Consider the following 26826-nt stretch of genomic DNA (forward strand, 5'->3'; position numbering starts at 1 on the left):
ATAAATGGCCTGTGTGCAGGGTGAGTCAGAAATCCTTCCCCAGGATGCTCTTTGGGGGCCGGTGCTCCTGTAACCTGTTATGAAAGGGGTTGGCTGGTGGAGTCACATAGTTGCAGATCAAACAGTCGTACTCTCATCACTCCCTGGCCTGCCTCCCACCTAAAATTCTTCCACCCGCTACCCTGAGTCAAGGCAGAAGGAGCCCCTGTGAAATGTACAGCACATCTACCCCTGATCTGTGGTCCCTGCATCTATGCTCCTGCACTGAGCAGTGGAATTGTAGTTGCTCGTTGCCCTTAGATTCTGTTAGTGCCATAGTTGGACAAGAAGATTTAACTCTTTCACTGGAGAAATAAGAGACTTGCTTCATATTCAGCATAAATCAAGGACTGCATGTTTCCTTTATTTCTTCTCTCCGAACCAGTCTGAACTCGTTCCTCAGCAACACCACACTCCTTCCGCCCAAAGTAAAGTCTGCATAGTTTCCTCCTACTGTAAGTTAAATGTATCTTCTTTAACTTCTGGAATACTCTAGAAATCTGTATGGGGTCATTTAGTTTTTTGTTACAAATTTCAAGTAAGTTTTAACAAGAAAAAACAAACTCAAACAGAGTGAAATGTTGTGTCAGCTTCTTTCTTATCTCAAATATTTCAATGGAAACAATGCAAAGCTGGAATGGTTCAGCCATATAAAATATTGGGATATAATAGTGTAGTTGACCAAATAACTAACTGGTAAGTGGGAGCTTATCAGTTATCATTATCAGCTACACACATCCTCCTCCCCGTTCCGTGGCTCTGCAACAATATTTTTTTAATGGGCTGGCCAACAAGCTGGCTCAATCCTGGGCTTCCTGCTGCAGCTCTGCATTATTAGTGAACTGGGGAGCAGACTGGCTCAGTCTCGGCTTATACTGAGTCCCAGTATCATAAGAACAACCATACCGGGTCAGACCAAAGGTCCATCTAGCCCAGTATCCTGTATTCAATCAGATGCCCCTGAGGGAGTGAACAGAACAGGTAATCATCACGTGATCCCTCTCCTGTCATCCATTTCCAGCCTCTGACAGACAGAGACTAGGGACACCATTCCTACCCATCCTGGCTAATAGCCACTGATGAACCTAACCTCCATTAATGTATCTAGGTCTTTTGAACCCATCAACCCCTCACTTTGGCTCTGCATTGTTAGAGGACTGGGGAGCTGGCACGCAGGCGGTCTGGCTCAGTCCTGGCTCATGCTGGGTCCCAACATCAACCCCCCTGCGGCTCTGCATTGTTAGTGTACTGGGGAGCTGCAGCGAGACTGGTGCTGGGACCTGGCATTTTTTGTCAACAAAATTTTTGTCAACTATGCAATTAATAAAGTACATGCTTCTTAACATCCCTAAAATGTATACTTGCAAGCTTTCATACTAGTCTTCCTCTCCCACGGTGTCTCTGTTGTAGATTAATACATCTTGTGGTGGAGAGAGACCTCTTCAAGCCTAGATGCACAGACTCCCTACTGCGACAGCTCCCTGTTCTCAGGGATGGCCTACAGAAAGAACACAGGGACGGGATGGTCTGTTTTCTGGTTAAAGCACTGAGCCGGTATTCAGTGACCTGGGCACAAGTCCTGTTCCCCATCAATAAAATGGAGATAATTTTCCTTGTTATCCTGCCTGTTGAGACTTTATGTGTTTGGGGGAGCAGCAGTGTGGAAGCAGTGGACAAGCAGAAGCTGATTCGCCAGGGAGCTGGCTTTTAAGGTGGCTATCTGTGCATGCTGGCTCTGCAGAGCTGCCTTTCCCACCATCCTCCCACCTACTGCCTTCTACAGAGGCAACAGGAAGCAGGGGAGGTGGGAGCTGGTGCTCGGGGAGCCAGCTTTTAAGCACCAGCTTTGCAAAGCCATCTACCCCATGTTGCCACCTCCGTACCTTTAAACCTGCTTCTCTTGCGGACTGGCTCCTGTCTGCCACCCCGTGCTGCTGTCACTCAGAGTGGCAGCAATGTGAGGTAATAGGAGGTTCCCCGGAAATGGGACGGGGAGTGCACTGGCTACCATCCCCATCCCTGGGCACTATCAAATACTTGTGTAACTGGTAAGATCTGGTGCAGTTACACGCATTATTGAGGTTAACTAGCATCCCTAGAATCTATACTGCCTAAAGACCAATACCGAAGGTTGAAAACACCATTCACTGATTATTTGGTGATGAAAGGAGGAATTGACTTCACCTTTCAAGAATAAAAAAGTTTTAACCTGGAAAAACAATTTTAATAGCATTTCACATATTAAATCCTAGTAGACTCACCTAGGCTGTGTCTACACTGGGCCACTTATTCCAGAAAATCAGCCGCTTTTCCGGAATAAGCTGCGAGCTGTCTACACTGGCCCTTGAATTTCTGGAAAAGCAACGACGCTCTACTGTACAAAATCAGCCGCTATTCCGGAAAAACTATTCTGCTCCCGCTCGGGCATAAGTCCTTATTCCGGAACACTGTTCTGGAAAAGGGCCAGTGTAGACAGCCCAGTAGTCTTTTCCGGAAAAAAGCCCCAATCGCGAAAATGGCGATCGGGGCTCTTTTCCGGAAAAGCGCGTCTACATTGGCCACAGATGCTTTTCCGGAAAAAGGGCTTTTCTGGAAAAGCAGCTTGCCAATGTAGATGCTCCTTTTCCGGAAAAACTGAAAACGGAATAGTATTCCGTTTTAAGCATTTCCGGAAATTCATGCCAGTGTAGACACAGCCCTTGTGTTGCCTGGGTCCTTCAGGACAGGCGGCTGGCAGTGTGGGGGGTGCAGCAGTCAGGGCAGGGCTTTGGGGATTTTTGTGGAGGGGAGTGCAGAAGGCTGTGGGGAGGGGGGAGGTGGAAGAGTAACGATTGGGGTGAGAATGGGCTATGGGCAGGGAGTCTTATCTGGCGCAGGCCGTTTCTCTCCTCCCAGCAGCCAGGGTCCCTTTTTCTCTTCCTCCTCTGGTGCTGTTGCCAATGGCAGGAGGGGAGGAAAGGGTTTGAGCGGGGGAGCTACAATGCTGTACACTGGCAGGCAAAAATGGCAGAGGCCCAGCCCTAGTGGCCAGTCCCTTGGTGATTTGGCTGCACCCAATGGACACTCTGGAGGATAGTTCTGCCCTACGGGCTCACTGCCCCCAGTAGCAGCTGTCATATCATGTCCCCCGGAACAGCTTCTTTTGCATGTTATGGAAAAGTGTCCTTTTCCTGGCACTTCCCATTTTCTTGGCACAACCAAACCCTGACCTTGCTGTAAGTTAGGAGAAGAGGAAGTTTCATACTAAATTTGATGGCCCTTGCTCTTGCCATTTAGGAGGAGGAGTTGAACAAACAGACTTGCAGACAGATGCAAACTAAAATATATTTATTGTGAAAATTTTATTAAGAGATACTTCAAGTTTGCAAAGATAATGAAAAAAAAAACAGTTTTTCTTCATAACAATAAACAATGGTAGTCTCAAAACAAGAAGTCAGTCACAGTTAATAGGGAGAAGTCCATGTAATTTATTGTATGCATGTTAGGAAACGAGAGTAAAAAGTCTCTGATGTTTAAGAAAATGTTTGCAGATTGGTGCAGAGAAGATTAAAGAGAATTTGAGGCTTTTCCCAGTAGCAGACCTGCATTGTAGGACAATCTTTGGAGAGTAGTAACAAATTTCAAAAGATTTCGCATTACCTATATTAAAGCATATTTAAAGCCCGACCTATTATTCATATAAAGTTCATTTTTATTTCTCTTTACAACAAAGAATATTTTTTCGGCATTTCCAAAGAACATTTTGTAAATGTGAAAGCACAGTATATTCTCTGTCTATCATGGAGTGAGGAACAATTCTTTCAGCATTACTGCACAATTACTTGCACTTGCACTGTGTCATTTATTTGACAAACTGTCTCTTTTTAAACTATAACTGTAGCTTTCTTTCTTACTATTAAGTTAGTATCTCATACATTACAATTCTTTGGCCATTTATCTTACAATAATACCAAAACTATTTTTAATATTGGAGTATACAAACAATATGCTTTCATACATGTACACATTATAAATAATATACTGTTGCATGTTTTTGCTTAAACGGTTAGCTGATTTTGTGAGTTTTATGGGTTGTTTCCATTAGGGTGATTAAACAATACATGTATTTCTTTGAAGAAGTCTTGTTTAGTTACAAGATTTGCTCTAAGTTCCAAGCCTCTTTTCAGCCAGCACTCTATCCAAAAACTTTCACTCATAGTTTGTATTCAGGGTCACCCTAAAAGTGCCTCCCTGTCTACCTCTAGGGCTTCCTTGCTGCCTTCTAGGTGTACTTCTGTGGGTTTCTCTTGCTTCTCTCAACACATATAGACACAAAGCAGCATTCAAATTAACCCTCAATCTGTATATCTGTTATCATAAGGAAACCTTTTTTTGCATGGCCCAGCTATTGCCTAGACTTGCAAGTGGTCTAGTCCATTGTTTCAGCTATTACTTAACAGAGATTTAATTCTTCCTTCATTTAGCCTGAGTGGTAGGTGGCTATTGCACTGAACAGCTTCAACAAAACAATGTGATTGCCCAACCCTCAGCATAACAACCCTACCTGTAACAGAGTGGTCTGGCTCTTCTAAGAGCTGGGATATAGGGGTTGGCTAGACATTTTTGATGATCAGACCCAGCTGGGAAGGTGTCTGAAAATGTCAATAAATGACGGAGAGACTCAGCTGGAGGAGAGGTATCAGAGGGGAGTTGGCTCCTGAGATTAGAGCAGATAGACAGTGGCAATGTAAAAGGGCTATGGGTTCCTGCAGCCTGTGTTTGTCAGGGGAGTAGCTTTATTTTGTCTTATTCTGTGTTGGCCATCTGGGAAGGGTCTCTTTCAATGAGCCTTTGATGAGGTTTTCACCACACAACAGCCCCTGAAGGAGTTAAGGTGGCTAGATAGGATAATTAGCTCCCTCTGCTACAGCTGGGGGATGAGCATTGAGGATTAATTAAAGGATGAATCTCGTTTGGACAGGAATAGGTGTGGCTTGAATATAGGCAAGTAGTTGCGGGCAGAAAGGGGCTGAAGGCAGGAGGATTGTGGTCATTCTCTCTGAGGCTAGGAAAAGTAAGAAACTTGATTTAGGCCAAGTCCACACTAAAGAGGAAGGTCTAGTCAAGATATGTAACTCCAGCTATGTTAATTATATAGCTGGAGTTGATATACCTTGTTTCAAATTTCCCCACTGTCCCCACAACGGGAAGCTGATGGGAGAAAACGTTCCCAGTGGCTTCTCTTACTCCTTGCAGGAACAGGAGTTCTGGATGCCAATGGGAGTGTCCTCTAAGTTCAATTTAGCATGTCTTAACTAGATCTCCTAAATTGAACTTCAGAAGATCGATCATGGTAGCGTTGATCTTCTGTTTAGTGAAGACCCGGCCTTAGTAAAGACATGGCCATAGAAGGAAGGGCATACCTGGACAAGAGTGGAAAGGGAGATTGATAGAGGCATGATAGGAAGCACTCCAGTGAAACAATAGCAAGGTGGGGACAGTATGGACCTCAGCTTTGGTCTCTGGGCTAGAACCTGAAGAAGAGGGCAGGCCCAGCTTGTCCTATCAGCCAAAGAGGAAATGGAATTGGAGACTGCTTAGGACTGTCTGACCTGTGAAACTTTGATATTTAAGAAAGGAGAACATGCATAATGATCTGGCTGGAGAGCCAAGTCACAAAAGTGAGTGTGCTGAGCCCCACGGTGAGAGAACAGAAGGGATTAAAAGATCTGGAAAGATCTAATCCCCAGAACAAGTGGGAGGAGGTGCTCGAATGGTGTCCATAATGCAGTCCCTAAGGAATGTGAAAATTGCTGTTTAAGACAGACCTTCCCCATTTATTCAAATGGGGAACTCTTAACTGTTATAACTTTCCTAGGCTAAGTTTGTACATCTGCATGCTCAGTTTCTGGGGATGGTGACAGCTAGGCTACAGCCCAGTATACCTGATATCTGAGGTTTTCCTTATGCATAATTTTGAGTTTAGTTCTGGAACCTAACTGTATCCTACATGCGATTTCATTTATTTGTGTCAGTTATATATGAGGTTTCTCTCAAGGTTTATCTAGCTTATGTCTTCTGCCCTTCTTTCTCCTATGATTCTGGTACCATATCAGATCCCTTCTTTAATAACATTTGCATATGACCTTACATTGTAAAGTCTTTTCACTTTATCAGAGGCTATTGAATGTTCCCTGCCAAAGGTGAATGCTTTTTTAAGCTTAGATGATAGGGTTCCTATGCAGTTCAAATTCCCTTTTTCCTCTTCAGAAACATCACTCAAGAAGTTGACTTGAATGCTTATCTGATGTCCAAATGTGAGGCGTTCTGAGTACATTTTGTTTTCTTATTGGCTGTTGTTCTGTGAATCATCAAAAAGAATGGGATCTGCTGGTCCTAGTGACAAGAAAGCTAGATGAGTCTCAAATCTGATTGAAGCATTCCATCATCCCATCATGTTGTCCTGAGTGGTGTGAGTTTTGTGTGTCCCTAAAATCTCATAAAATGGATGAAACATTTAATGGAAATATGGTCTATCCTGATTACAAACTTACTCCCAGATAAATAATGGTGAAAATATGAAAGGGTTCTGAAAAGTGGGTAGGTTAAGAAAGCAGCTATCACAAGAGACTTTTCTAATTCTAAAAATGCTAACATACTCTGATCAGTGAAATTGTTTCCCTTTTTCACAAAACCTATGCAATGTTAATAAATGCATGTATATGTAATAATATGAAAGGAAGCTATGCTTGTAAAACTAAACTGGTTCTTTATTAATAGGACAGATATATTGTAACTTTAATGGGTAGTAGGTTTAAAACTAATAAAAGAAAATTCTTCAGCACACAGTCAACCTGTGGAACTTCTTACCAGAGGAGTCTGTGAAGGCTAGGACTATAACAGAGTTTTAAAAAGAGTAGATAAATTAATGGAGGTTAGGTCCATAAAAGGCTATTTGCTAGGGGGTAAGGTATGGCTGGAGATGGATGGCAGGAGACAAATCGCTTGATCATTGTCTTTGGTCCACCCCCTCTGGGGCACCTGGCACTGGCGGCAGACAGACTACTGGGCTAAATGGACCTTTGGTCTGACCCAGTATGGGCATTCTTATGTTTTTTTTGTTCTTAACTGCAGCTAGCATTCTAGCCATGTGTGTACAGTACAGACTAAATTCTTGGTGCCTCTTCCAGACTCTTCGCTCCTGCAACTTGTGCTTCTCCATCAGTGTTCCATGCAGGTTGCTACATCCTGTCATTTTAACGTTTGTTTGTTTGTTTTTTGTTTCGTTTTTAAATTGTGCATTAGCTGATGTTCTGAGGTCAGAGAGGCGTACATATTCCACCATATTACTCGTACATATTCCACCCTAGGGACGTGGTCTGTACTACCATCCCATTGGCAACGTCTACACTGGCATGAATTTCCGAAAATGCTTTTAACGGAGAGGCAGGAAGTCTGCCTTAGGAGGTGCTTGAATAACCCCCTCCTACCGCAATCCTGACCCTCTCTTCCCAAAGTCTCTTCCCAAAGCCCTTCTTATAGCCCTCAGCTCCACCCTGGAGTCCACACTTTGGTCAAATTATGTTGGGTCCCGGTTATCAACAATTTTTCTTCAACTGGGTCATGAGGGGAAAAAAAAAAGTTTGGAAATGACTGTTGTTGGGTAGTGTCGTGTTGGTATTCTGTATTCCTCATTTCTTCTGATTTTCCTACATCAGGTCTGTTGATTGTTGAGGCCCTTTTTAAGTCCTCCTAGTCCTGGCCTTGGACCTGTGCATCTGGGTATGCTGTCTGTCTGCTGCTATACTGCAATTATTGTTTCAACTGCTGTCCTGAGCTACTTCACAGTTGTAGCTAGCTCATTATCCATGTCCCACCGCAGCTTTGATTGTTGCCTTTTGTGCCTTCTTTGCGTGATTTTTTGATAGGGCTGGCCCTAGTCCTGTCCCCTGTGCTCAGTGACCCTAGGTCCTTGACTCTTTTGTAGTAGTAGACTGCCTGCTTCACTTGGCATTCTCTTAAATGTTTCAGTGTACTGTCCCTTCTTTCTCTGCTGGGTTGCAGCACACTACAACTCATGAGAAGCAGAGTCTGTGATCCATCATGTACTGTACTCCTGGGCAAGTATCTCATCTCTAAGGGTATGTTTATAGTTGCACCCTCTTTCGAGAGAGGGATGCAAATGAAGGCATTTGAAATTGCAAATGAAGCTCGGACTTAAATATCCTGTGCTTCATTTGCATAATCACGTTATGGCGCTATTTCAAAATAACAGATGCTGTTAAGACGCAGTTATTTCGAGAGAAAACCCTTCTCTCAAAATAATCCTTATTCCTCATACAATGAGGTTTACCAGTTATTTCGAGAGAAGGGTTTTCTCTCGAAATAACCGTGTTGTAACAGCGTCTGTTATTTTGAAATAGTGTCATAATGTAATTATGCAAATGAAGTATGGGATATTTAAATCTCTGCTTCATTTGCAATTTTGAATGTCTTCATTTGCATCCCTCTCTCGAAAGAGGGTGCAAGTGTAGACATACTCTCTCAGGGTATGGTGATGGTCCAGCATTGGCAGATAGGAATCTCTGCTGTCTCTTTTGTCTCTGCGATTAGGCTCTTGGTTGTCTTACTGTTGACTCTTCATTTTTTGTTCCTTGTGGGCTCATGGGAGCAAAAGGGAGTGGGGTGGGGCCAGGATATTCTGCTTCCCATCGCAAAGCAACCAGGCTGGGAGATGTTGGTGGGGCAGAGCAGGCTGCTGCATCGCTCTTCTTCCCGTGGCTCCTGCCATCACGATGAGTGAAAGGGCATCTGACCCCAGCTGCTGCTCTGTGCCAGCCCACCCAGTAATCCCCCAGGTCGCATTGCTTAAGGAGGGATGCAATGGGGGTGGGAGGCACGGAGCAGGGATGGCAACCGGCTGTGTAGGGCATGGGTGGGGCCTGCAGCGGGGGAACTGCTCCTGGCCTCTCATTCCCCCGAAGTGTTCCAATAGCAGGGCCGTCCCTTTGTAGCACTGTCCATAGCTGGCCAATTTTCTTTTTGCCTTCCATGTTGCTTTCCACAGTCCATACATTGGACCATGATGCCTTTATTCTTTGTCTCTTTCTCTTGATTCCTGGGTTCCTTCTGCCTGAGCCTATGTGCACTTATTCTTTCCTCACTAGTGGCTATGGTTTTTATTCTTTCCCGGACAGTTCAGCAGGCATGGATGGTGGGTATGCTAGGCGGGGGGAGGCATTGCCTTCCCAAAACACCAGCCTGGCCCCACCCACACTCTGCTAATTAGAAGCATTTATCTTGAGTTAGAGCTGTTTCTCTCAGCAATCTGTCACATAAGCTGGAATCATGTGTGTCTCAAATGATTCTGTAGCTTAGGGAATTTTTTTAATGTCTCCTAATTTATATGTGGATGCCAGGATGCTCAGCTATGTAATACAGGTATCTCTTCCCTCTTCTGTTTCTTGGTTTGGGGTAAAACAAAAACTTTATAGTCTGGGAACCTCTGTGCTGCCTATTTACTTGGTTTCTAGCTGCCACTTTGTTTTGCCTGTTGATTACACTCTTCCTTGATATGGTTCTCATTAGACTGATTTCTGCCCCCATGTTTCATGAGCAACATAGTTGGTAATGACAGGACTTCATGCTTATAAAACTACATTTTTATTGATAGAACTATTTACAGAGATGCTGAAACTGAAGCTGGTGTTCTAGCCATGTGCCTACAGACTGAGTTCCTGGTGGTGCCTCCTGCGACTTCTGCCCTCCTGCAACTTCTGCTCTTACTTCCAAGTTCCATGCAGATACAAATACACAATAGTTTTGCAGTATTGGCAAACTCACAAATAAGCATTCAATAATTGGACCAGAGTTCTAAAAAACTCTGAATGTCTGAGTGCCTAGAGAGTTGAACAACTCTGCATCATCTCTCTTTTTTTTTTCTTTTTAAGGTCACATTTCTTTGGGTTCACTTGGATTGGCACGTAAGCTTATCACAGGTCCTCCTGCATACTAAAACCTTTGAACAGGATATCATCTGGGGATAGCAAACAGTAGAAAGGCAGGTCTTGCAATACCTTCTCCATTAGTGTCTCAGATATGGCAGGTGCATTGCAGAGATTGAAAGCCATCATTTTAAATTGCCACAAGCCATGATCTGCTATGAAAACTCTCTTTTCATTGTCCTTTGAGCCATTACCCACTTTTAAGATCCCATGGAGAAAACAAGACTGAACCTGCCACAGCATCTAGATATTATCACTTTGTGGTAATGGATAATAATCCTTGAAAGTGGCTTTATCTAGTTTTTCTATAGCCCATGCAAAATAAAGTGCTGCTATCTATCTCCTTAACCAACCCTATGGGAGAGAGCCAAGGACTGAATGAAGACTCAGTTTTGCCATCCTGATACACTTCCTCAAAAGGGCTGTTTATTGGGCTGGTCTCAAGTCTTGTGCTAGACCTTCCAAACCTACACTTCTATGATTCCTTACCAGAACGTTTCTTAGTTTACTCTGTTGCCCCTCATTTAAATGTACAACACTGTGCTAGCAGAAGTCCACTAGAAAATGGTGGTCGCACACTTTCGCTCCTTTCCCCCCTTGTTTTTGTTTACATTTAATAGAGCCACTTCACATTTTGCAACTGTCATTTGTTTTAGTTTTTTAATGACTTACTGCTTGTTAGAATTAGAAACATTCAGCAATTGAATAGGAATCCATTCTGACTTCAGACTCACAAGATCTTTAGCAGCTAAAATTCCCTTCAGGCCCTGGGCCTCAAATGCAGGTTTTAACTCCCTATCTATCCTCTTCTGGAAAACTACCGCAGCATGTAACTGTAATGATTTCTGCTCTGGATTCAGGAGGACTTTTCATTGCAAACAAATTGTCTACAACTCATTTGCTTTAATTGGGCTATATCTTTAAAGGGAATTTTCACAGACTGAATTTGTAGGACAACTTTTCTACCATTTATTACACAGTAAAAACTTAACTACAGTCTAGTAGCACTTTAGACTAACACAACGTGGTGGTGGTGGTATGAGCTTTTGTGGGCGCAACCCACTTCTTCAGATGATAGGAGTATTATTACACAATTATTAAGCATAATGAAATCCAAACTGAATATTAGTTGGCTCTCTCAGCTATACAGACTGCTTGCTTGAATTCAAGTGGTCCAATTTTCAAAACTAATTTTCCCATTTCTGAACAGGTGCAAATCCTCCCAGTCATGGCCTCCATTTGAAGCCAGCTTTGTATTCCCTATATTCTTCAACTTTTTTAGCATGTCTGCTCTAACACCAGTTTTGTTAGAGCCGGTGTCTACTATTTTCCCGAAGAAAAGGCTTCAACAGGCTTCTTTAATAACAACACTTAACTCTTATATAGCACTTTTATCTATTCTCAGAATGTTTCACAAAGGAGGTATCGTTATTCCCATTTTACAGATGAGGCAGTCAAGGCACAGAGACCCAGCAGGTCAACGATAGAGCCAGGAACTAGAGCCAGATCTAAGCCCCCATCCAGTACTCTGTCCTCTCAGGTATACTGTTTCTTTGGTTGGGGGAGATGGGGGAACAGGCTAGCAGACTACAGGCTTTTACTTTTTTATTTATTTAGCCTGTATGGATGATGCCTGTCACACGCAAGGGCTTCAATGATGGTGCTGTGACTGCCTAGGCCCCGCATAACAATACAGAATGCATGTCTCAAGTGTGTAAATCATAAGTGGTGTTTAGATATCTGTTGTGTTGCCAAAGAGAATTGAAATCTCCATTACAATACACAGGGTTTGCTACCCGTACTGCAGAACAGCAATGCCTGCAAACCTTTTCTCCTGTGAGTAAGGAATAGTGTATTACTCACTTCCAATGTTCACAGCACTAGGCTCTTAGGAAGCTGCATTATATAGGTAAAGAAATACAGTATGCTTTATTGTCAATGCTAAAGAATAATATCCCAGTCTTTTACAGATGTTTGGAATTGTATTAACTAGAACATCTAGTTTTACAAAATCTCTACTCTGGTAATCCTTCAATCAACATGGAACAGGCATCTTTTTTTATTCACTTTCTGCAATTTCTGTAACTGGTTCAGGAATGCTGGGCGGCTCCATGGTGTCAGCAGAGTAAGAAATGCAGATAAAATGTTGGTGTTGAGAAATTTCTGTTCCAGCCTGCAAATCCCAAACTCTTACTCTGTTTCAGTACAGAGAACAAAGCGGAATAATCTCACCCCAGCTTCTTATGTGAGTAAAAAGCATCAAAGACTTTCATGTGAAAATAGTGAGAAGACAGAAAGTCAGAAAAAGACTGTTTAAATATTTCTCTTAAGATAAAGCTATTTGAACCACCACATGGAAGGTTGTCCCTCCTGCCCCACCACCAATCTTCCTTTCTAGTTCTCAGGACTCCAAACCTGTGACCCAAGTGACACCTTGTTTTACTTGGGCCTTTACTTGGGCAATTTTGACAAACCTGTTTGGGCACATAGCAGTCTCCAGCAGAGGTAGGGAATTCCTAATTTACTATGACTGACTTCTCAGATGTGGTTGTTGCCTTTTCTCTCCTTCTTCCATGCTTGATGTGACTTTGCTGCTTAATAAAGTATTTGCTGGGGTTAGAGTACAGGATGGTCTTGCAAACATCCCTTCCTCTCTCAAGATAAGACCTAATACTGCAGAAAAGAAGGCCTCCATTGTTACACTGCTGCTCAAGGTCAGACCCGTTGTCTATATAACTCATGCAGCTTCTGATAAGGCCAGTCATAACCTTTAGAATGAGTGTGGTGATGATCCAGTTGCCATCCATTTGTTTGTTTGCCAGACCTGTGCTTTCTTTTCCCAGCCTCTTAAATGGTCCTTGCTCCACACACACCACTATTGACTGCCATAGTGATGTCTGTCTAAGGTGAATCATCTGATTCCTCTTGTTCCTTTTCTGTGCTAGCATATTACTAAATTATACAGAATTAATTCATTTCCCTCAGCTGTTATCCTGGGGAGCTCCTACTGTGAGCAGTAGTAGAAGAGGTGACAACCCCATATACCTCTAGGTTTCACTAGGGTTAGCCCCTGGTGGGCAGCTGCCACTATATACCGGACAAGTGGAGCTGAGATCCCCAGTACCTGTGGAGGTGCAGGTAAATATGGTGGTGTGGGGGCCTGTCAAGGGCTAACCCTGGCAGACTGGATCTCACCCACAGGCCGGCATTTGCCCACCCCTGTTATATGCCTTCACCAATCAGATTATGCTCTCCTTAGCAATGTGATTGGTCCCAGATATTAAGTTTGCCATTCCTACTAACACAAGTTCCCTACTGATAAAGCAAAACTATGGCTCCCAGCTATCAAAGCAGATGCTAATAAAACTTCCCTTCCCCTAGAAAATGGCACAATTTGGAGGCATCCCTTGGAGAGCAAAGAACTGAAAATGGGAATCTGAAAAGATGCTGTGGACTCTTAAAAAGGGAGACAGCATAATCTAGAACGCTGGAAATAATGAGAGCTGGGTTCAATCCCTGGCTTTGTCACAGAGATATGTTGGGCAAATTGTGTAGAATAAAATTTTCAGGCTTGGCAACAAGTTTGGGATCTGAAGCTGTATTTAAGCATCTAAATAGACTTGGGAATGGAAACCTAAGGATGGAAAATGCAGTGGATATTTGATTTTGCTATTTGTTTCACTGTGGTACTGGTGGGCAGTCTTTGGAGATGTCATCCTGGGCTTGCTGTGTTCCCTGCATGGTCTGGAGCCCAGTTTTCTGGAGCTACCTGTAAGCATGAATGGAGCAGGGCAGAGGTAAGTTTGATCCTTGAATTCACAGCCTCTTCACTGCAATCACTGTTTCGTTACTCTGCTCATCTACAGGAAGGGTGCCTGAGGGACATGTAGGGCAGAACTACACTTGATGGAGTAGTTCCACACCTGCTTGGTGAATTGTATGAAGTATTCCTGTTGCATTCTGGATCTGCTTAGTACCCTACTTTGCTATACTAGCAACTATAGTGGCAATTTGGCCCTTTGTGCACTTTGTAGCTTAGGTGTTGCTAAACACTGAACTATCTTCTAGGGGCTGTCCACAGTCTGTGAATGTTGTCTTCATGTGTAACTTGACTCCCAAAAGATTTCTGCCCATGTATTTAAATGCCCCCCCCCCCGTCATCTTCATAACTGAGTGCCTCCCAAACATTCTCCTAACACTACTGAACTGAGGCACACTTAAACCAAGTGCCTTGCCCAAGGTCACAAAGCAAACCTGTGGCAGAGATAAGTCAACCAGAGCCTTAATCATCCTTCTTCCTATAACGTAGGCAGCCTACAAAACTGTCTGGATGCTGTACTGGACCAGTGTTGAGTTTCTATTGTATTTAGATGTCTGGCTTTCCTAAATTACCCTCCGATTTAAGACTCTGAACCAAATTCACTGTTGTAACTCCATGGACTTAAATGAGGTGAATTTGTTCTCCTGGGCCTGTCTTTACATTACTTTGTGCTGTAATCAATAGCTAATGCAAAATGTTATCAAATCAAAATCTCAACTCATTTACACCAGTAATAACATTCTACCCCCATTCTGTATTCGGTATATGTGCATCAGTGAGAAAGTTTGTCCAGCATGCCCAATATCCTACAAGCAAACCTGGGTCTGATTTTATCTTTTTGGGGGGTTTTTTTGTTTTTTGTTTTGTTTTGTTTTTAACTAAAATGAGTATTTGGTATGAGTAATAATTACGTGAAATTTGACATATTTTACTCAAATGTGTTTCAACTAATCTGCTGCGGCCTACATTTGATATTCTTCCTTTCTCTTAATTCCAGTTGTATGGTAAATCTCAGTCACAAAACGAGACTTTAACCCAGAAAATAACTCCTCCTGTCCTTAGAAATAATCTTTTCTGGGCATGTATTTTATTTTTTAGTCTATGTTCATAGTTACTTCTCCTTTAAAGAACAATTATGAAATATTTTTCTTTAGGTCAGAAATGCCTAATTTAGGGCCAGTTGCTGTTTGTTTTACTGAAACACATCCCTTAGATTCAGATTTTCAGTCTGTGTGCTTTTCACATTCACCTCCCCTTCAATGTGCCAGTGTAGACTGGGAAGAAATCCTGGTCATTAACTTCCATTGGACTATGGGTTCATCCTAGCTTTTCAAAGGACCATAAAGCATCCAGCTTCCACTGAAACGCCATTGGAATTAAGCACCTAACTACCTGAGACTTTCAACAACTCGAGCCATAATCTTTGATTCTTTTCTGGAACATACACAAGTGCTTTTTGAAGAAATGTCATTGCTCTATTAATAGTTCACTGAAAGCCCTCTGAGATGTATGAGCGCATGAGCCACATGTAATAAGAAATCAATGTTCATGGATGTTGAAAGAGGATTAAAAACTTGGACTTCATACGTGACCAACATTCTGCTGTACGCCTGTGAGATAGAGTGTACCGACCCTGCACTGGGACTGAAAGAGTTAAACCAGGATTACCTGGCTGAGAGAGCTCCACTCCCACAGCCTTGCTGGGCATGCTCCAGCAGAAGGACCAGTAGAAAAGCCAGTGGAGCAGCTCAGGCAGGGCTGACTGCTGCGGAGGAAGGAGCTGCTGCCAGATCTCTGCAGGAAGCGCTCTGGATGGACCGAACCACAGAGGCCAGCCAGTGGGGGATGGCTGGAGAAGATCTCAGCCCAAAGAGACTGAAGAAGAAGCTTCCTGCCATGAATCTGGTAGGAAGTAGCCCAGGGTGGGGAGGGAAATCCCTGAGAGCTTAGCATGTTTGAGGCAGATTCCTTGCTGAACTAATGGTGGGACACACCCATCCCTGACAGGGCTTTGGGCTAGGACCTGGTGGAGAAGGTGGGTCTGGGTACCCTTACCCCACCCCCATTAATACCCAAGAGGGTGCTACAGTTCTGACTACTGACTCTGGCCACTATGCCTCATTGTCCCGTGAACTGGGTGTGATTGATGCTGACTCTGGCCGCTAGGCCCCACTGCCCTAAGGGAAGGGAGTGGTAATTGGCAGGGCTTGACGAACAGCAGTGAAAACTGCTCGCCAGCCCCGTACTGCGCATGCGCAAGAACCGCATAGCGCATGCGCGCGCGCTGTGAATGAATGGGGTGCGCAGCTGAAATCTACTCGTCACGGGCGAGTAGATTATATTGTTTGTCGAGCCCTGGTAATTGGCTTAGGCCACCAGGCCCCGCCACCCTGGGAAAGAGGATGGAAAGGACCCTGGCTGCTGAGCCTCATACCCTCCAAGAAGGGGTGTTGTATTGATTGTGGCCACTGAGACAGACTGTAAGGGAGAAGAGGCAGAGTGTGAGGACCTGGTCCCTATAGATGGAGATGCTCATGGGGTGGAGCAAACAGTGAAAGGCCTGAAAGGCCTAAAGCCCTGCCTCAGAGGGGACCAGGCACATCCACCCTGTGACAGCCTGAAGAAATCGAAGCCCAAAAGAAGCTGGGAATATAGGAGCTGGAGACTTGCTTGAAACAAGCACTCTGTCATGTGTCAGACCTGAAACATCTAACAGTTTCAGACTCTGGATAGATATTTCCAAAGAGCCTGAGTGACTTAGGCTCCTAAGGTCCTATGTCCCACTGAAAACAATCAGTGGAAGTTGGGGTCCTGAGTGACCTTGTCACTTTGGAAAATTAACCTGAAACTCTTCAGTCATTTTGGTGCTTTTGAAAATGTTACCCTCCATTTCAGAATGGCTACGTCTACACTGGCCCCTTTTCCGGAAGGGGCATGTAAATTTCACTAGTCGTCGTAGGGAAATCCGCGGGGGATTTAAATATCCCCCGCGGCATTTAAATAAAAATGTCCGCCGCTTTTTTCCGGCTTTTAAAAAAGCCGGAAAAGAGCGTCTAGACTGGCCCCGATCCTCCGGAAAAAGTGCCCTTTTCCGGAGGCTCTTATTCTTACTTTGAAGTAGGAATAAGAGCCTCCGGAAAAGGGCGCTTTTTCCGGAGGATCGGGGCCAGTCTAGACGCTCTTTTCCGGCTTTTTTAAAAGACGGAAAAAAGCGGCGGACATTTTTATTTAAATGCCGCGGGGGATATTTAAATCCCCCGCGGATTTCCCTACGACGACTGCTGAAATTTACATGCCCCTTCCGGAAAAGGGGCTAGTGTAGACGTAGCCTTTAGGTTTCAGATAGAACTTGTTTTATTTGTATTGTTGTAGCACCTAGTAGGCCAAGTCTTGCAGCAGGACTCCACTGTGGTAGGTGCAGTGCAAAAAGGCAGTCTCTACCCTCAAAGAACTTACAGTCTGGATAATCTCCCCTTGCTGTTGCCATTGCTGAGAGCACAGTCTCTGATTCCAGCTACATTTTAGTTGATTAAAGCAATATCTGCAGCGGAAAGGGTGAGCAGCTCTTCAGCCCCCAGACTTGTTTGTCCCTCTTCCTAGCCAAAGCTGAAATAAGTCAAAGCAAATATATTTTCAACAGAGGAAGCTACATTTTTTATACTTCCTGCTGACCATGCAACTTCTATTGTTCATGGTGTGCTTGAGCCTGTTTATATTCCAAGTGCCTCCTGCAAGTTCCTAGTAGAAAACAGAAGTGTAGGGTTGGAAGGTACCACAAGGTCATCTAATCCACTCCCCTGCTCTAAGGCAGGACCATATAAATCCAGGCCATCCTTGACAGGTGTCTGTCTAATCTGTTCTTAAAAGTCTTCTACGGTTGAACTCAACAATGTTCATTGGAAGCCTATTTAAGAGCTTAACTATCCTGACAGTTAGTTCCTAATATCTAACCTAAATCTCCTTTATTGCACATTAAACCCATTTTTCTTGTCCTGCCTTCAGTGGACATGAAGAACAACTGATCAGCATTCTCTTTATAACGGCTTTTAACATATTTGAAGGCTATCCTATCCCTCTTCAGTCTTTGATTTCAATAATAAACATGCCCAGTTTTTTAACCTTTCCTTATGCATAAAGGTTTCTAAACTTTTAATCCTTTTTCTTGCTCTCTTGGACTCTCTCCGATTTGTTTGTTTTTCTTAAAGTGTGGTGCACAGACCTGGGCATGATACTCCAGCTGAAGCCTCACCAGGCCTGAGCAGAGCGGCACAGTTACCTCTCATGTTTGACATACAACAATTCTGTTAATTATACTAGTCTCTTTCACATTTAATTCATATTCATATCGATGTACTGTAACCCTCAGATCTTTTTCAGCAGTGCTACCACTTAGCCAGTTATTCCACAGTCTATAGCTGTATATTTGATCTTTTTCCTAAGTGTAGTATTTTGCACTTGTCATTATTTTTCTTGTTGATTCAGATCAAATCTTCATGTAGCCATGATCATTTTGAAATCTAACCCTGTCCTCAAAGTGCTAACAATCCCACCAAGGTCGGAGTCATCTGCCAATTTTATAAGCAAGTTTTCTATGTCGTTGCCTAAGTCATTAATGAAAACATTGACAATACTGGACCCAAGACAGATCCCTGCAGGATTCTACTACATACATGCGCAACTGTCACCAAATGAATTTGAACCTGGGACCTCAATGTAGGAGCCTCTACAGCTTGAGCTATAAAGTCAGCTGGCTCGCAGCTTAGGCTGCAGAGCTCCTTTGTTCTTAGCTCTCATTGTAAGTGGTCTAAGTGCCACTACGTTTACGGGGGCCATATTTTTTGAACCAAAAATCGGGACACATTAGCCACACCCCCGATACCTTAGGTCCCACCCACCTGTCACATAAAGTCCCACCCATGGAGGTAGTTCTTCCAGGCTTAAGAAGGACACGTGACAGGAAGGAAAGGGTGTTGTGTGACCCCTCTAAGAACTCCCACTATCCTCTGCCAATAGGGATGGGTTTGGCCCCCACAGGACCCTCCCATGGATTAATGCAATTGCAGTATAGTTCCAACTTGCAATGCATTAATTCAGGGGGGCGGGGGAGAGGCTGGGAGTGCCTCTATTTCAGTGATTCTCAAACTTTTTGGCCCATGAACCACCTGGCTCAATGTAAACCTTTCCGTGGAGCACCAGCTGCTAATGGAAACTCACTGTTAATTACATAATTACACTTGAGCCATTTTGCTAGCGCTGTAGCTGGGGAGAATGGTTTAATTTAAATTATTAAACGGATTAAGCATTTTAACTTCCTTGTGCTAGTTTATCAAACTTCATTTTAAATGAAGTAAAATATTAATTTGTGGCCAACGCAAAGATTTCAAGGCGGGGAACCTTTTTTGGGTTCAAGTATCAGAGGGGTAGCTGTATTAGTCTGAATCTGCAAAAGCGGGGAGAAGTCCTGTGGCACCTTATAGATTAACCGAAGTATTGGAGCATAAGCTTTCATGGGCAAAGACCCACTTTGTCAGATGCATAACATGGACTGGACTCCTCGCCACTTTTTTTGGGTTGGGGGCCACTGACCCACAGAAAAATCAGCTGGGGACCACACAAGTGAGAAGCAAAAAAAAAAAAAAACCTTCCTCAAAAACCACCAACCCTCACTGATCTGGCCACGAACTGTGACACCTCACTCCTCTGGTGTCCCAGCCCCACAGGCTAAGGGGATGGGACAGAGAGGACTGAGGTTCAAGGTAAGGACGTTAAATTGCTGTTATCAGGCTAATCGTGTAGTTGATACAAGTTTTATCAACTACATGATTAGTCAATAAGCGCTGCTCTGCGGAGCCACAGTGGGGGTAGCTTCAGGAGCCAGCTTGAGCTCTGGGAGCCACCTGCACTATGGCTCTGCATTTTAAATGCAGTAAGTCTCACAGGACTCTTACTGCATTTAAAATGCAGAGGCTCAGCGACCAGCATGGGACGGGACTGCTCGGTCTCAGCGCGTGCTGAGTCCAGCAGCCCTTGTTCCCGGCAGACAGCCAGGCCAGAGTAACTACATGGGACAGTGAACCACACTAGGGCTATGTCTAGACTGGCAAGTTTTTCTGCAAAAGCAGCTGCTTTTGCGGAAAACCTTGTCAGCTGTCTACACTGGCCGCTTGAATTTCCGCAAGAACACTGACGATCTCATGTAAGAAATCAGTGCTTCTTGCGGAAATACTATGCTGCTCCCGTTCGGGCAAAAGTCCTTTTGCGCAAAAGGGCCAGTGTAAACAGCTCAGATTTGTTTTGCGCAAAAGCGCATCTAGATTGGCACGGACGCTTTTCCGCACAAAGTGCTTTTGCGGAAAAGCATCCGTGCCAATCTAGACGCTCTTTTCCGCAAATGCTTTTAACTGAAAACTTTTCTGTTAAAAGCATTTGCGGAAAATCATGCCAGTCTAGACGTAACCTAGGTGTGTGGGTTACAAGTACACACAGTTTGACAGCAAACCATTGCAACTTTTCTTTGAGGTAATTACCCATCTTGTGGTAATTTAATCTATACCCCAAGCCCTTCAATTACATATGAGAATGTCCTCAGTGACTGTGTGAAAAGCATTAAAATCAAGATATATTCATGCCTGAAGCTTCCCCCATTTGTTAAGCCCTGTAAACCTGTCAAGGAAGGAAAGTAAGTTGGTTTGACATGATTTGTTCTTGACCCATCATGCTGATTATTACTAGTTATAGCACTATTATCCGCTAGTTGCTTACAGATTGATTCATAATTTGACCAGGATCTTTCCAGGTATTGAAGTTAGACTGAATGGTCCATAGTTCTCTGGGTCCTCTTTTTTTTTTAAACTATTTGTGGCTTTTTCCAGTTCTCTGGGACTTCATCCATCCTCCATGAGTTCCCAGAAATAATTGCTGAAGGTTCTGAGGTGGTTCAGTTGTTTCCTTAAATAATTTAGGGTACATTTCATCAGGCTCTGCTGACTTGAAAACATCTAACTTATTTAAATATTCTTTTACACATTCTTTCCCTGTTTTGGCTTATGTTTCTGCTTCCCTTGTAGTTAATGCTGTACCGTATTTGGTCATGATTAACAACATAATTATTAAACACTTCAGCTGTCTTGATGTCATCCATTATTAGCTGTCCTTTCCTGACAAGCAAAGGACTTATGAGCAAGAAAAAGATGAAGGAACACTTAATTCATAGTTCTTCTAGAATGTATGAGCCTTTTATGCTCCTTGCTAAGCATAACTTATTTGGTGCCTTACTCTGTCTGTCTTTGTCCCTGCATACTTGTGCCATTCTTTTCTTACTCCTCCTTAGCAATTTGTCCCATGTTTTTGTAGGATTCCTTTTTGATTTTCAGGTCACTAAAAAACTTCTCTTGGAGCCATACTGTCCTCTTTTATTCTTCCTATCTTTCTTTTACATTGCCATAGCTTGCTGTTGTGCCTTTGTTATTGTTGCCCTTTTTGACAGGGCAGTTAAGCAAAGTTTGCCTAGTCCTCCTCCAGCCCGAATGTTCCATGTAGATTGTAGAAAGTGGTGATAATCAGGTATTTCTTGGATGCAGTTTTGTTTAGTTACAAAGAATGTACAAAGTGCTGTCTCTGAATGTGAATGCAGAAGGAACCAAGAACAAAGGAGCAGTTTGTTAGCTTTTTCTAGGCTGATACTGCTGGCTCCTGCCTGGCTTTTCTTGCCTCTTTTCCTCTGTCTGTCTCTTCCCCTGTTCAGAAGCTTCAGGGGGTAGCTGAGTTAGTCTGTACAGAAAAAAACAACAAATGGTCTGGTAGCACTTTATTCTGCACATCCTAAACTCAAAACTCCGGTCATCTGAAGAAGTGGGCTGTGCCCACGAAAGCTCATGGTACCATCTACATGTTTTGTTAGTCTATAAAGTGCTACCCAACTATTTGTTGTTTTTTTCCCCTGTTGTTCATGGAGCTGGGTGTTCTCTCATACCTACCCAAAACAATATTCAGCCACACTCCCTTTGTCTTAAATAGGGTTTGTATTTACCACAACAAGGTTTCACCCATCCAGATCATGACAATATTGTCTCTTTGAGAAACCACCAGCTCTCTTGAACTTCTTTTCCCATTACGTTTTCTTACCCTGAAAGCTTACCTACCAGTTCCAACTTTGTTGAAGTCTGCCTTTTGAAATCCATTTTCCTTATTCTGCTTCTGTCACTCCTTCCTTTCCTTAGAATGATGAAATCTATAGTTCAGGATCACTTTCAAACCCTCCCTGCCTTAATCTCCTATATTTATAATCTCCCGGTTAGTAAGAATCAAGCCTAAAATGGAGATAAACAGAGAAAGTGAGTGAGAGGGTCCAGATAAAAAAAAATCAAACAAAACACAGACAATCAAGATCCAGAGTTAAAAGCAATTGATGAGAAGAAGGAAAAAAGAGCTTTGTGACTAATATATTTACAGGAACAAATAGGGAAAAAATGCAACAGTGATCAAAAGGATATAGGGAGCCTTAACTGGAAGAAAGGGAAATGTGGGAGAGAAGCAAAAGTGAAAGAGAAATGTTTGAAATGGGGAGTAACAAAGGAAGTTTGACCCTGAACTCCTTAGCCAGCAAATTTACCAGCTTTCCTTCTGTGAAGTAAAGGCTAAGTCCTGAACCTGACCTCTTTCTGCAAGGAAAATTTATGAATGTCACATAGGACCGAGCCCTTCTGTGGTGGAGTGCAAATGAGAGACAAACATGGCAAATCTTGTGGGGGGAGGGAATGCTTCATTAAATTAACAGTAGTGTGCGGTGTGTGAAAAGTACACCCCAAAAAAGCATTAAAAAGCATTGTTTACAAAGTCAAGCACTGAAAAATTAAGAAATGTCAGTATTAAGTTTGTTTCTGCAGCTTTCATTCAGCCCTTTTGTGCATCTGCATTATGATACAGTTCTAACTACATGATCACATTCTCCCCTCCACAGCTCTCCTGTGTCATTCAGTGCACCAAATAGATACTGCTCACTACATCAGCAGCTATTCAATAGTCTGTTTTCTCTTGTTGTTCAATGTGTGGCCCCAGGCTCTATTTATGGCACATTATTCAAAGGGTTAGGGTCTACTCTGAAGACAGAATTATTAATTTCCTCATTACTGAGGTAGAGGGAAGTTAAGGCCAAAAATTTTCACTAATTTTTGGTGTCCAGTTTGGGGTGCCTAGGACCTGTCTTGTCAGAGTACTTTGCATTCTATAGCACTTCATATATTGAAGCACTGCTGTGTAGACAGGGCCATTTGTCGGAAAAAAGCCCTTTGCACAAGAGCCTTTTAACCTCATTTTTTAAGGAATAAGGGCTCTTGTGCAAAATGGTTTTTTTTTCTGACAAATGGCCCCATCTACACAGGGCTTTTTATTGCAAAAACCTCTTCTGCAATAAGGATAGGAAGAAAATATGCAAATGAAAGTGCAAGATATGCAAATGAGTGGTCCATTTGCATTTCCTCTTCCTCAAAACACCTGCAGTATAGACATAGCCTGAGTGTTCAGCACTCTTGCTGATCTCAAGTTGAAGACTCAGAAAATGAGGTGCTCACAACTAGTGACCCACTGAGACACAGGGATAGAATCCAGGGCACAAGAGACCATCTTTACTATTCTTGAAATTCTCTACCTTTTTCATTATACATCTTCCAATTTCTGCAACAAACAAGTCTGGCAGCATACAGACAATAGCTTCTTTCACTTCACAATCCTGACTCTACCCAGGTCAAGCCCTGTGCACTGAATAAGGCAGGGATCTTGTAGAAAGAGTAGTCTGTGATCATGTAATTAAAGACTCGATCATAACGCATTCACATCAGCCCAGCGTCCTCATGCAATTTCTGTCTCACCTTCTTGGATCCTTCTCTCAGTCTCTATGCCCAACCAGTCCTAGTTTTTCCCTCTACATCACAGCTCCTTGTCAGATCAGTCTCCCCTCCTCTCCAGCCCAGTCCTGTTCTGTTTCTTTTCCCCACTGGTTCCTAGTTTCTCCCCTAGACCAACCCAGTCACCCCTCTCCTTCCACCTCTTCACCTTACCTCAATGTTTCCCCACCAAATCAACTAATTCGCAATCCCCATGCCTCTATGTTCCTCATCTGCTCCTAGTCTTGCATCCAGCTCAACCAGATACAGCCTCTATTCCCATCCCCACCCCGTCTCCCAGATTCACCCTCTTTGCTTAGCCGCTCAGAATTAGTTTCTCTCTCTACATCCAGTCCCAACCTACTTCTTTCTCATCCCATGGTTTTTTTTTTCTGCTCTACATTCCAAGCTGAGGCTTAGGTGCCAGTACCAAGGTCTTTAACTGCACAGGATATACAGGCTTCCAGCTCTCAGTTCCAGAACCCTCTCCACACCCTTCTCAGAGCAATTGGGAGCCTCTAATTACAGGGAAAGTCTAATTACATCCCTGGAGCCCTGGCTTGCAGCTTGCTTGGGTGCTCTCTGGGGATGATGCGTATGAAGTTTGGTCATACGTAGGAGCTGTGAGGGGACAGAGCATGCAGAGCTGTTCCAGCCATAGGATAGTTTGAGGCAACCACCCCAGACCCCACACTTTGTGGCAGACCTGTGCTTCAGGGGCATATGGTTGCATGGGGCCCAGGGTGGTCCAAGGAATTAGTGGGGGGCCTGGCACTGGTAGCAGGGGTTGGACTCATTCTTGCACTCACCGGTAGAGGCAGGAAGTGGAGTGACCCAGCCCTAGCCCACTTAGTTCCCACAGTTGCTCAGGGGAGGGGGCTTCAGGGAAGGTGTGGAGTGAGGGTGGGAAGGAAGCAGAGCAAGGGCAGGAAGAAGCAGGGTGGGGCAGAGCAGGGGGCAGGGACTTGGTAGAAGGAGAGGGATGTAGTCTGGGCAGAACAGGGGCAGGAAGAGGCAGGTAGGGGCTAGGGGATGTCCCAGGCCCCGCATCCTCTCAGGACGGCCTTGAAAGCATGCTTAGAAGGATGGAATTGAACCTTCAGAGATTTTATCTGTTACATTCTAGGCATGTCTTCACTCACAGCGCTGGAGATTGACGTTCTGGCTTTTGATTTAGCGGCTCTAGTATAGACCCATAAAGGGAACATTGAGGGCAGCTCCAGGCAGTGCCTGTAATCCTTGCAGTCATGAGGAGTAAGGGAAGCTGACAGGAGTATTTGCTCACATCGACCTCCTGCTGTGGAGATGCTGTGAAGCTCAGCTTAAGCTAAACTGACTCTATCTATGTATTTTACGTAGCTGAAGTTGCACACCTTAAGCCAACTTTCCAGGTCTAGGGTAGACCTGGCTTCTACTGAGCATTTATGAGCTACAATTTTTCAAAGGTTTAAACTTGGCAAAATTTAGGCAGATTTTCAAATGACACACATCCCTGACACAAAGATCATGTCCCTGTGAAATTTCAGGTCACAATTCCCAGACTTGGTGTTCTAAAGATTTCTAAAGAAAATGTCATTCATTTATTTTAAATGGGGGAGAACAATATTTTTTTTTTTACTGGGAATATCTTTTATTCTATTTTATTATATTGGCAGTAGTTAAAATATCTTGGCTGCATTTTTTTTAAAAAGCAACCACTTAAGTTAGACCCCAAACATGGGAAAATTTCAGCCCAATTAAAGTTATAAATAACTGAAAACAGGATACTTTAATGAAGTACTAGGAAATCTTAAAAATAGTTGGTGCTCCCAGTTCTGCCACTTTTCATATATATGTATATATATAATAGAAAAAATTTAAAACTATTTAGTGTCCTAGAGGATGATAACTTGAAGGGATCCTTTTTAGTCCTCTAAGTTGTTTATCATGTACTATGGGTGAAATCTTGTCCCACTAAAGTCTGACAACAGCAAAACTCAGTCTGGTAGGAAAGTACCCATCTAAAAGGAGAAAAAGGGAGGCTCTTTGAAACTGAGTTATAACTGCTTTGTTTCCATCTGGCTAAAACCACCTTGCCTAATACCTTGGGCTGACTTCACTACAACAATAGTACAGCATTTTTATGTTCGTTTAGTTACCTCGAAGCATACAGTCCACCTATTAGCATCAGTTAAGACCTGCCATTAAAAGAAGGGATTTCTCTTAAAAATGTATTTGATTCTTGTGCAGCAGAGAGGCGCCTGAGAAAAGTGGGAGGGATGGCTCTGTGCTCCTGGAAGGGATGGGGTCAAGGATAGCTGGCCCTCAGTGCTGCCTGAAGCATAGCACACCCCCTAGCCCTTAGTGCTGCTCAGAGCGCAGGGCATGGTGCTCCAGCAAAGGAGCCCGGGGCTCTGGCCGCCACCACTGCTTGAATCCCAGGTCCACCTGCCACCTTTGCCCCCTCTCCCCCGTCGGTGAGCCTGTTCTTGTGTATATCACTGTATATATAAACCATTGTTTTTATTTGAATTCATTAATTCTAAGAGGCTCAGGAGAAGCATCGGATGCTCTCTTGAGGTCCAGTTTGTATCCAATTTCTAGATGAGTTTACTAACAACAGGCAGGTCAAGTGAGTTCCCTGGTGTTACACTGTAAATGACTCAGATGGGATTAGAACCCCATAGTCTCCTTGCTCCTAATCCTTTGCTTTTTCTATTGTACATAACAAATTCATGTTTGTAAAATCAAAACACACTGTTATCGGTCAAATCTGGCTTGACTCTTGCATCATTGTTCCTCAAGAAGGAGTTTTGTGAAATGGTAACAAGAAAGCTGACTTGTAGCTGAAGGCAAAAAGAAAATGTGGAATCTGTCACATTAATGAAAATGTGGTGTTTCTCCCAGAGTTTCTCCCAGAGTCCCAACTGCCTGGGATATCAACACTTACATTTTCTTGGTATTATATACATCTTTGCTGTCCCCCAATGCACATACTGTTGTGTGAGAAGCTCAGTATTTCCTAATATTTCCTATTTTCTTTGTGAATTTTTTCTCTCAAGGAAATTGACTGGCTATGCACAGATAAATCTTAACAAGACTGCTGTCATCTGGCAATTAATTG

At 43.5% G+C, this 26826-nt stretch overlaps 1 protein-coding gene across 1 annotated transcript in view; it reads left to right on the forward strand.

Annotated features, from left to right (window-relative positions):
• Positions 1-15614: 15614 nt before the first annotated feature.
• The window catches only part of ZNF518A (zinc finger protein 518A), a 62625-nt gene continuing 51413 nt past the window's right edge, over positions 15615-26826 (forward strand). The window contains exon 1 of the mRNA XM_075935199.1: positions 15615-15747. The gene's annotated coding sequence lies outside the window, so the exon portion shown is untranslated. The remainder of the gene's footprint in view (positions 15748-26826) is intronic.

Source organism: Pelodiscus sinensis, chromosome 8 (genome assembly GCF_049634645.1).
Source record: "Pelodiscus sinensis isolate JC-2024 chromosome 8, ASM4963464v1, whole genome shotgun sequence".
Taxonomy (NCBI): domain Eukaryota; kingdom Metazoa; phylum Chordata; order Testudines; family Trionychidae; genus Pelodiscus; species Pelodiscus sinensis.